Source organism: Apostichopus japonicus, chromosome 8 (assembly GCF_037975245.1).
Source record: "Apostichopus japonicus isolate 1M-3 chromosome 8, ASM3797524v1, whole genome shotgun sequence".
NCBI classification, from domain to species: Eukaryota; Metazoa; Echinodermata; class Holothuroidea; order Aspidochirotida; family Stichopodidae; genus Apostichopus; species Apostichopus japonicus.
The window spans coordinates 29,330,001-29,342,441 of NC_092568.1; the positions used below are offsets into that span (position 1 = coordinate 29,330,001).

Sequence of the window (12,441 nt, forward strand, 5' to 3'; positions counted from 1 at the left end):
ATGCAGTTTAAAGTACGATATATACTTCACATTTATCAATTATAAAACACTGTATGATCTGCAGCGCAAGTTTGTTAAATTATGTCATATGCTATCACTATGTTGTGGTTATTATTCCTTAGGTTTCCAGTTTTGTCAGGCGAGAAGGATCAACAAATCAGTGACAAACTATCACTGGTTTAAACGAAGGGATATTTACACCGGATCATTTTTGTTTATTCTGGTTGGTGTGTACGTTGTGTTATAGTTTAGCATCATGGACACAACATGATCAAATGTCTGTTCGGGCCTCTGCGGATTGCCTAAATAATACTCTTACTTATACAGGTACATTGAGATAATTAACGTTGTGGACAATCCATCCTTCGAAAGTGGACCCATTAACCGATTTAACTTACCGAAGTAAATTAGAGTTGAGGAAGTAGCCATTCCGATAGAGATGGCACCTAGTAGACAACCTATGTGAGTCAATTGTACCAGCATATAGTCATTTCTCAGTGAACGAGATCCAACAAGCTTATAGAAGAGAATTGGACCAGCTACCTGTCCAACGACAGCTCCAACCTGACAACAAATACAACAATAAAACTGAACAGCAGGTTGAAAAAAAAATGTTTAAGAAAAACAGGTTTCCTGAGAATGCAGCATACAATCAAAACAAATGTATAAGATTATACAATATCTACTTTGCAGTTTGTAATATGCTGCAGTGATATATCGGTGTATAATTTTACCAGATCGTATATGCCGAGTACTCCCGAGTATGTAAAATCATGGATAATGAGTGTGTAAACAGTTATCCGAGAACAAGTTATATCAGCTCCAAATACCGAGTACTTCCGAGTATCATCTTCATCATCGTCATCGTCATCATCGTCGTCGTCGCCGTCGTCGTCGTCGTCGTCGTCATCATCATCATCGTCGTCATCGTCATCGCCATCGCCATCGTCATCGTCATCATCATCGTCATCATCGTCGTCGTCATCATCATCATCATCATCATCATCATCATCATCATCATCATCATCATCATCATCATCATCATCATCATCATCATCATCATCATCATCATCCTTAGAAGACACTTCGACACGTCTTAACGGTATATTACATTTAATTTAAAAACATAATTAATTAAATGTTAAGAAATTGAATACAATAGACATATTACTAAACTACTGCAAAGACCAGCACGTCAATACTACATACAAAGAGAATTGTTGAAGTCTTACCTGTCGTAATGCTATGAATATTCCATACGTAGTTGGAGCCCACTCAAATGGAGACCTTTGTGTATACAACATCACAATGTTGCCCTCGGCTGTGATCGATAAAGCGAAATGTTAATAAACCAAAAAGTATATTTAATCATATAAAAACCTTAATAAATATCAGTTTCTTTTCGCCCCGATTATAGCAAATTTAGCATACGGATGATCTGCTGCTCACGAAATTAAATGTTGTCATCAAGTAAAAATGCCCCCCCCCCCAACCTATCCAAATGCTCCCTCTCGCAGTGTCTGCAGTGTCTTATTCGCTTACTGTGCTGATTTCACTAATGGCGGCCAGGGGTTTCCATTCCTACAAGTTCAAAAGGATCAAAAGTTTAAAACAACCTTAGTTGATGTTATACCACTCCCAAGCCACCGAAACACAAGCACACTATATAATGTCCATCGGAAATATTTATTCCTCTGCACATATAGAAAAAGTCCTACCTTCACCTGTTGAGTCCCACATAAGCACAAATCGGTCGTGATGTGGATTCTGTTATGGTGTGTAACTGACTACTTCACAAATTTTTATTTATTTATATCTATACGGTGCCGGTTTATATATTAATGTGTACCTACCCATGAATGTTCCAGTAGAAACAACATTCTTAATTGACGTCTTTTACCGGCATCGCTTCCAGACAGTAATGTTTGAGCACCAGTCTTTATGTTTTGAACAATCTCACGTATAACACCACCGTCTGTTTTCGCTTTCTCCTTTTGCACAACTACGTTTTCCACAAAGAAGTGAATCAGAGATACTGAGACAATAGAGCAAACAATACACACCACGAAGGCAGTTCTGTCAGACACCATGCCTGACGTCACCATGCCTGCAATAGCACCCAGACCCATAAATGACATCGTCTTACTGAGCCTTTCCGTCCGGGATTCTTCCAGAGTGGTGTCGGTGATGTAGTTAGATATGGAAGTCATGAACGACATCATCCCACCGCTGCCACCAAGGAAGAGGCCAGCTAATACTAAATACCCCCACCACAATCCGACAGACGTGGCTTGAATTAGTAATACAATCGCGAACAAGAGCAACCCGACACACGGGAGTAACATGACTGGTTTCCGTCCTATCCGATCGCTGGCTGCTCCTAAAATTAATGACATCACAGCTCCGGGGACGTCAGTTGAGACAGACTGCATCGTCATGTATTGGGACGCCTCCGCTTGAACTTTGTCCTGAATCTCGGGATGCTTATTGATATCGGCACACACGGATGCGTCATGATCCCGGACACATATGCGCTGGAGGATCATGTTCTGTGTGACTGGCCATTGGATCACGATACCAAATATATACGAAAATAGGCAAATTGGTAAGACGTTTCTACGTAAGAAGTCTTTCATGATTGAACTATTGAACGCCGAACGACCTCGATCGGTGACTCCCAATCTGATAGAAAAATGTGAAAATCAGAAACTACATTTCAAACCAGAAATCATGAATTTGAGAATATGAGGATGTTATATTGTTACCTGTCACAGTTAGTAATATAATATCGGTGCATATCAAAATTATATATTCGACATGCCGAATCTATTCTAAAAACTTCGAGTCCTTAACGACCGACCCACTAAGAAAATATTGTCGCTCAGTCACTTTAGGTAGCGCTTTCTCGCTCGTACATTTCATAAAAGAGGAACAACAGTGAACATGTACACGGGTGTGTTACGTAATAGACATAGTTCAGATGCGGATGTAATAGCCATGTGATTGAAGTTGCATACATTGCAACAGCTATGTTTTTATTTTAGCATCCTTATACAATCTTGCATTGAAACACGTTCAGCTGTAGTCTGTGTAAATCGTCATTATTTGTTGATGTGCATGACCTCAGTGGAATGGTTCTGATAAAAAACGTTATATATATCATCAATGGTTCAGAATTTTAAACACTGATGATTAAAGGATTTTTTAGTACACAGACAAGGACAAAAAATGATATGACCGGAAGACCGGAAGGACTGGATCCCATTTTCACTATATAATTCCTTTAAGAAGAAGAAACAACCTTCGACGGTCAATGATATAAATCTGTCATTATGCGGAGTTTTGTGGAATGGACCTGTCACATGTAAAAAATAACAGTGTTAAACTGGAAATAACTGTATTTGCATACAATACATGTAATTGTAGTGCGCGGTGTTGATATTCAATCGAGGGATATTCAATCGAGGGTCTTGGTTACTGCGACCCTTTTGACGTTTTTTTTCGGTCATGAAAAGCTAGGTTGGCGTTTGGTCCTTTAACGTAGACCAAGACTATATGCTATGTTGTGTAATGTTTTTAAAGAGAATTCTAGCTAACATGCGCCTGAAATACAAACGAAGAAAACGTGACTAAAACCATCACATATTTACGGAAAACCAAGCTCATTAACGGATGTCAATCACTGCAATCATCCGGTTTCGGACGTGAAAGAGAATACACAGAGTATTGGACACCGATTGGTGTAATTGAACAATATTATTGTATCCTCGCCTAGTTAGCGAAATTTAACGAACATTCAATGGATTTTACCGAAGGCCTGGTAGTATTATATGTAAGTAGTGATATAACACTGACATTCAACACAAAACCAGATTCCGCCATTGTACAAATGCATATATAGTTAACATTCATATCCACATAAAATTTATGCAAATAATTGCTACATATACTCCTAACAGTTATGTAAATTCACTCTCATATACATGTGTGTTTGCCCATCCGAAACATATTTTTTGCATCGGAAAATGTGCAAACTTTTTGCTTTCATTCAACGTTTCAGTTTTGTTGAAATTTTGCAATCTATTGCAACAATTTGCATCTAAGCCCCCGTAATTAACCATATTTTCCAATGTCCCCCCATTTATTTGCTTGGGGGTGGAATATTTTTCAGCCCCCTCCCCCCATATATTTGGACGACAATCGTAATGTCTTGTGTAAGAGAAGAATTTCCAAGGATTCAGTTGAGCCCATCTTTGTATAGGGGTTCTAAATGCATCACACTGCACCATTTGATGTCTAAAAGTGCCCAATTTTCCGGGGTCATTACCCGATCAACCCCTAGATAGCTCACTCCTTAGGCGCAAACCCTCCTCGGTATCGTAATCATTTTACTTCATCAACCACATATCAGGCCTTCTTTAACATACTATAACGAGGGGCCGTGGCTCCCATACGGTCCAATCATTCAGCTCATTTAGTCTCGATACAGGTTTCCAGGGGCGTAGCCAGGATTTTCAAAGCTGTAGGCACTATCTGAGCGGAGCGCCACCATCGGTTGGCGCGGAGCGTACAAGAAAATTTTTGGTTTTATAAACCCCCCAGATGGCCGGAAACGGCCCTTCCCGAGTGTTCATTCTGGTTCCCTGGCCAGATGCTAACTTGAGACACCTCTTTCAATATCACTTTTAAACCCAAAAACAAACGAGTTAATATAGTACGTTATGCAATATTATACAACACCTTATTGTATTCTGGTCATTTGATTGGTCAAATTGCTCGTTTATTGCATGCAAAATCCGCTCTATTCCACTCTATGAAATAGAACCATGGGTTATATTTTTTATAGCACTTTTTTCAATAGTAAGATCAGAGAAACCTGTCTGTTCAAAACAATCTGTTGCATGAGTGCATTTTACCCGTCTTAATATATATAATATGTTGTATAAAACAAATATTGAATGGTTTTTCCATTCGTGCAATAGTGCAAATATTCATGAGTTGGAAGATGTAATGTCCCATTCAACGAGGCGCAGCCGAGTTGAATGGAACATTGCACTCATAACCATTCATTATTTGTATACTACATAATGCATTTAAAATTAGCAAGGTACATGTACGGAGTAGTCTTACTTTTCAAATTGTGATACTTGTAGATACAAAGAAAGGCCAGAATTGTCTTTGATACAACTAAAGCCAGTAATTGTCTTTGCTACAACTGTAACTAGTAAATGTTTTAAGTTAGCCTAATAAGAGAAGGCGAGAGCTATCCGACGATTGCCATCTGATGCAAATATCTTCAGCACAGCATCAACGTCAATTGCAAAGTCTCTGTGGATGTCAGTAGAGTAGCCAGGATTTTTTTTCAGTGGGGGGGGGGCGCTGGGGGGTTGACCATTTCCCGGGTGGGCGTCTTGTAACTATCTAAGCGGAGCGCCACCATCGGTTGGCGCGAAGCGTACCAAGAAAATTTCAGATTTCAATATCTGCCAGATCGCTGGAGATGGCACTTGCCAGGCTGGATAACAGCTATCTAGTTGCGTAATTTCGGGAGAAAATTACAAATTCGTCACTCAGGAAATCTGCAATAAAGTTCATGCAGCCTTAATTTTTGGTGAATTATTTCAGTTATTAGAGATTCCAATTGACATCAACATTAGAACCCAGTACAAGTTGACAAATGATGGGGCGAACTGGGAACCCCAGCCCCATTTTGCCCTATGTTTGGATAGAATACCCCTCATTTGTTCAACCCATGACAACTAACAATCTGTGAATAAGTTTACTTCGAAATGGGCACATTATATTGCAACAAGTCGGTCAAGGAATGACCCCAGGGCCTTAGATATAGGCCTATAGGAACGATACCCCAAAATGTCCCCGGACATACTATAGGTGAAGGAAGCTATCCGCCGCGACTGCATGTGCGACTGCGGTCGAAGGGTCGTTCATGAGTGGTCATCATGGAGATTCGAGACCGTTCAGACCAGTAATATATTTTTCGCACATGCAATTTTTTTTCGACACCCAAAATCCCAGTGGGAGGGCGACAAGCTTTCATGGGGGCTGTCTCACCCACGCCCCCCCCCCCCTTGGTTACACCACTGGTGGATTTGCATGAGTGCCAAACCGCTGAATTTCTCTTCATTCATTGTAGAACGCACGTAGTTTTTTATTCTGCGCATTGCGCTGAAAGACCTTTCAGCATTTGCCGAAGCTATTGGCATAGTTAATCATGGTTAGTATTAATTAGATGTTAAAAACCTGACAAGATCGGATCCTAGTCTTTTTCGGCGGGAAGAGTGTTAAATGAAACGGCACGCGATAGAAATTACAGCCTAGATGACAGAAGAATAGGTCACCCAATTTAGCCATATTCTTGCTACGTTCATTTCAATAGTTTTTCCTGTCTAGACTCTTAAACTCGTCCAGCAAGCTTATGGATTTTGAATTATGGGTGTTTAAAAAAAAAAGATAACTTGGCCAAAAAAATTGTGGGCCCGGGCCTACAAACTGGCTACGCCCTGTAGGCCCGGGCCTACAGTGCTACATACTGGCTACGCCCCTGGTTTCATAGGGAGAGGCATGACTATATATAATCACTAAAATAGGTATAGCGTTTATATGCAGGCTTACCTTAGGCCTATCATGAACATATGAAAGTGTCAGAACCTGAAATCCGTTATCATGATAACACACAATAATAGGTCGTTTGTATTTTGTACTATAGTCAAAATCGAATGCTGAAAATAAGCATTTTGTAATTACGTGGGGGATTTCAACCTGATATTTGGATCTTACCTTTATGAAGAAAAAACGGTGGTGCTTGGTATGTATCCAATATTCTTGGAAGCTAAAACAGAATTTGAAGATCCCACTCTTCGTTGAACACAAGCTTTGACAAGAATGATTACAGTAAAAGATTTTAAAAAAAAGTGTGACTTGGACAACAAGTCATTGATACAGTGTTAGTCACTAATGATGCAACAATTCTTTGATACACACGTGTATATACCGTACTGTACGGATCTGGTACAGTTATCCTATGAATAGAGATTGTGTGCAATCGAGGGGGAAGGATTTGCTCGCTCACTTTAGTACCTGCGTGACTATGCAAACAGATTTAAGATAACAATCCATGGAAGCCATGAACTACCTCCGCAGCGATAGGGTCATTGTTGTTATCTGCCAATACCTATGGATGCAAGTGGATGCCATAAAAATATAATCAAGAAGTGTCACACGGTATTGGTTATTTACCCATTTAAAAAGTCACCAAAAATAGAGCCTACGCACAAAAATGAAACGATGATCATAGTGCTGATACAATTTCAGTTCCAGCTTTCTACATTGAACAGAAAGCTACGCCCTCAAACTAAAACAAGGCTCGAAGTGCTTCCTGAACAGTGCAAACACGTTGCTTGAGTAAATAACATGATAAAAAATTTGAGGAAAGCAGCACTACAGGCTCTTGTTACAATATCAGTTGTTCAATAGTATGAGAAGTGATTCTAGTTCAGTGCGCCCAGCTTTTATTCAACAACAGCAGAGAAATTAATTTCTGTGAGTGCGAACATCAGTCGCACTCGGCTTACTTCGTTTCCCTTATTTTTCTGCCTTTGTACCAATTATCCATCACAATGAGTTCTCGTTCCCTTGTCGCAGTAGCTCTCATTTCATTATCAGGGTTCGGTGGTTGGCTTCTAATGAGAGGTATATCACCATCAACAGAAGAACTCAAGAAGGTAGCCTCATATTGTTTTAATGCACGGATGGGTTTCGCTACATTGGTACTGTGTTACATAATCGGCTAATTTAGGCAGCGTGCTGGTGGATTGTGGGATGTACTGATTACCAAACATTAATTTTGTGTCCAAGGTCGTTAGGAATGTTCGCTTTAATGCTTTGACTGTCATGCGTATTCCTTAATCTACAGTATGTATAGGCTAACGAGATTTTAAATGTTTTGTCTGTTTCATAATCATAGAGAATACTCTCCCATTAACCTTCTCACTTTTGTGTGTGCTTCATACATAACTTAGTCGGCTAACAATAGGATCCCCAACTCATAGGACTGTAAGCACTTGGATGTGTCATGAATACCTCTTCATCTAAAGACAGACAGAAACTTTAAGGATAATATTTGATATGTGTCCATGATTTACTTTCAGTTATGTCATAAACTTACTACAGAGGACAATAAAAATTTCAAATGCATAACCATGGTCATTCAAACTTTAGTTAACAAACCTTTCGTAAGATGATTTGATATACATCATATGGTATCAGTATTGCTTTGACAATTTTGTAGTTCTTTTCTGAAATGAATTATTACTGTTTGTTTTAAATCAATTACAACAGAAACTACCTGAAGGCAATCCAGTTAATTATTCACAATCACAAAGAGATGCCCAGAAGTTAATGGATGCCCTGAGGGCTGCAGCTGATAATCCAGAACCGATTTACAAAACTTGGAAAAAAGATTGAAGAAGCAATGACAACCTGAAATGGTGAGAAAAGAAGATTCAGAGGATGAAGCCAAACTACATATCATCACAAGACATACAATAACTTATAGTGAAGTTCAAATTTCACCAACAAATATCTTGCAATTGAACTTATCTCCATAGACAAGTGAACCACAGTAATTTATAGCTTCATTGCATGATTTTTTTCAAGGAAGACTTTACTGTAGATGTTGGATTCCAGGGGAGGTATAAAAGTACAGTAGCATTAATTACCTTTATTTCAAAGTGCATTGATATAATATTGAATATCTTTTGCCAGCAGTATAGCTTCATGCTATTGGAGTGTTTGTGTGTGAGAGTACTGTATATGACATTAATAATCTGCAAATCCTTCAGAATAGTTGCACTCAATACGGCACATTACCGACACCAGGGGATACAAAACTGCAGATGGCAGTTATCAGTTAATTTAAAAAAAGAGAGTCATTGTATTTCTAAAAAGGTAAGAAAAATAAATATTATTCTGATTTTTGGAAAATTAGAAACAAAATTCAAATGATAAATTTGTATTCCCTTTATGACAGTCTCACATTCTATTAGACTGAACAAAAATGTGAGAGGAGTGAACGAGGAACTAGCCATTTGTTACACTGACTGCTGTTAAGTTTGTCTTGCTCTTAGACTCCACTTATTTTACGTGTTATCATCTCATACGCAGAATTTTTTTTATTTTTTTTATTAGAAAAGACTGAAAATTGTCAGCAATTGTGGACAGCTTAAATTCATGGAGATGATTAAAGTAAAATTACAAGTTACATACTAACACTTCAAAATATTTTTCTGTGAAGTTTATTAGAGGGCCTGACATTTTGGTCTCAAGCACGGAATCTTTTTCAAAGGTTTACAAAATATTTTTCTGATATCAACAGATACCAGAAGCATGAAATCACAGTAAGAAGCTGGGTATGGGAATAGATGATCTGCTAGTTCATAATTAATATAAATGTGCTAATAGTGGCAGGGTTGGCAGCAATTGCGGAAGCAAAGTTCTGAGAGTAAAGTTAAAGAGTACAGTACATAAAACTAGTTATTACTGAATGTATTTTACAAAATATATATTTATATCATTGTAAATCATCAAACAATAATACAGAACAAGCTTTTATTTCATACTTGTGACAAGTACTGACATCTTATTCTTAATATCATGTCTCAGGGAGATGTCAACTTTAACTGTCACCTCCAATGGAAGGTATATATTAAAGGAGCTGTCAAATGTCAGCCATAGTGTCTCAATATTACATGTAACATATATATATATATATATATATGAATAATCACATAAATAGTTTGCAGTGAACATAGAAAGGAGTCATATTTGAATTGTGACCTCAATAAAAGTTGTCTCTGCAATAAATACAACCATGTCAGTGTTATGTGTTATTTGAGGTGTAGATTTTGGAAGATGTTATTAGAACAAATATTGAGGACATATCTTTATCTCAAATAACCTTGGCCCTCATCAGAAACAGTTTTGGGATCTTTAAAAAGCCTTAAATCTATTTGTCCAAAAGCACCGTAGGATAATTAAGTTTCTAATATTCCTAGCTATTGATCTTGTTCACTTGAAATGACCTATGACCTCCACCAAAAGTAAAGCTGTAAAATGTTTGCATATTGCAAGTTTTATTTTATGTTGCAATCAGTGCAATGGTCTGAAAACATCAAATACATACTGTACTTCAAATTTTAAGACATGTAGGATAGGGCCATCACCCAATTGTGAGGCATTTAACTCCTCAAGTTTAACTGGGTTAGCGTTTCTAACATTAAGTGATAAACCTTTGTACTGCATGGAACAATGACTCGATGGTAAAACAGTCTCAGTTTTCAAAATATATTGTACAAAGCTTGTGAAAGGAGTTACAGTACAGTGTATATTAGTCTGACTGCCAGCTTTATAGCTTCATTCCTTTTGAAAAGCGTGCAGTTATATGACCTTATAAATGTGCAGTACAATAATTTATGACGTACTGCCTCAACACGGAATTTGAAACAAAATGGCAAAGTATATATAAAAACCAGAATGCAAAAATGCATTGTGGTTTCGATAATGTAACATCAGCAGTTTTCTTCATGAATCTGACGTAATGTACAGTGAGGGTGTACATGTTTACAAGGGTTTTACGATTTGACCTCTGATGACCCCAATGCCCTCCACCAAAAACACTAGGCTTCTTTTAAACAATGTGGTACTCCTTCACATTAAATATGAGGTCTGCCCATGATTCCCTTCTTGAGATATCGTGTTTACGAGGTTTTCATAATTTGACCCCTGGTGACCCCAAATGACCTCCACCAAAAACAATAGGCTCCTTGTACTCAATGTGGTTCTTTTATTCATCAAATATGAAATTGGTCATACCTTCTCTTCTTGAGATATCGTGTTTGCAAGGTTTTCACAATTTGACCCCTGGTGACCCCAAATAACCTTTGACCTCCACCAAAAACAATATGCTTCTTGTACTCAATGTGATACTTCTAAGCACTACATATGAAATCTGTCTGACCTTCCCTTCTTGAGATATCGTGTTTACAAGCTGGGCGTCACAAACGCACTCACACACCCACATACACACACATACGCCATCATGAATGCATAGGTTATGATTATCATCGATACAGAAGCCCTTGGAACTTGACAAACCTTCTCATCCCTTGCACAATCATTCTCTTAAAGATCATCAGTACAACCCCCCATCCCCCTCCCCCACCAATATGCTAGATACATCATATTACTGCTATGCTTGCTCAAACTCTAACAAGTAATTCTCTTCCACCCTCAGGTGTACTCTGTATTGAGATGTTTATTTGTCCAAAAGAATACTTTTTAATGTCTGTAAATAATGTGGAAGATCAGAACTTCACTTAGGTGGATCTACATACAGTACCACTACTACAAATGAGGTTCAACTAGGCTTTACTTTTGGAGGCTATGTGTTTCCTAGGTTTTCAGACTTTTGATCTCTCCTGACTTCCAATGGCCTTTGACACTTACCAAGCCAATAGGGATCTTGTACTTTACTAAGGTGGATAGAAATACAATGTGGAGTTCTTGCAAGCTTTACTGTTTGAATAATTGTGTTTACAAGGTTTTCAGACTTTGACCTCTTATTACCATTGCCCTTCATGTGAAACATTATAGGTTTCTTGAAGTAATTTTGGTGAATCTACACACTACGCAAGAAGTTTCACCAAGCTGTGCTATTGCAGTTATAATATAAGCTTTTCAGACTTGGAGCTCTGGTGGCCTCAAATGACCTTTGATTTCCACAGAAAACAAAAAGTTTCTTGCATCGCTAAGGTGAATCCACATACAAAGTCTGAGCTTCATCCAAGTTTTAGTATAGGAGGTACCATGCAAAACACATTTTTCATATTGACCACAAATGACCTTTGAACTCCACAAAAACAACAGGGTTCTTGAACTTCTATAGGTAAGTAGGTGACTACATGCTGTGCATGACGGTCACCTATGCTTTTCTCTTTGGGAGTTGTCAAGGTTTTCAGACTTCCACATCTGGTGACCTAACATGACCTTTGCAAAAAACTAACTGTCCTGTACTCAAAAATGTTAGTTCAACTGACCTGTTTCTTCAGAGGCATACTAGTACACATATATATGAACACACAATACCCGCAAGGAATTAAGAAACCATTTTAAATTTACTCCAATGTTACAAAAGCAAATACCATAGTCTACTGTACTCACACAATGATCTTAATTTTCTCCACTCTACATGCACTATTCTATTCATGATTTATTAACTGTTTGTTGATTTCTGTTGTTGTAATCTGTTGGCAACAATTGTATGAAACTCTTGGACAAAAGCAGGATTCTTCTCTCCAAGATGTCTTACAAATGTGTCTTTTTCCTTCTCTGACCAATTGTTAAACCATTGTCCAAATAACTTTA

At 38.1% G+C, this 12,441-nt stretch overlaps 1 pseudogene; it reads right to left on the reverse strand.

Moving 5' to 3' along the window:
* Window positions 1–7,742, reverse strand: part of LOC139970559 (proton-coupled folate transporter-like) — a 9,311-nt pseudogene extending 1,569 nt beyond the window's left edge.
* Window positions 7,743–12,441: the final 4,699 nt, after the last annotated feature.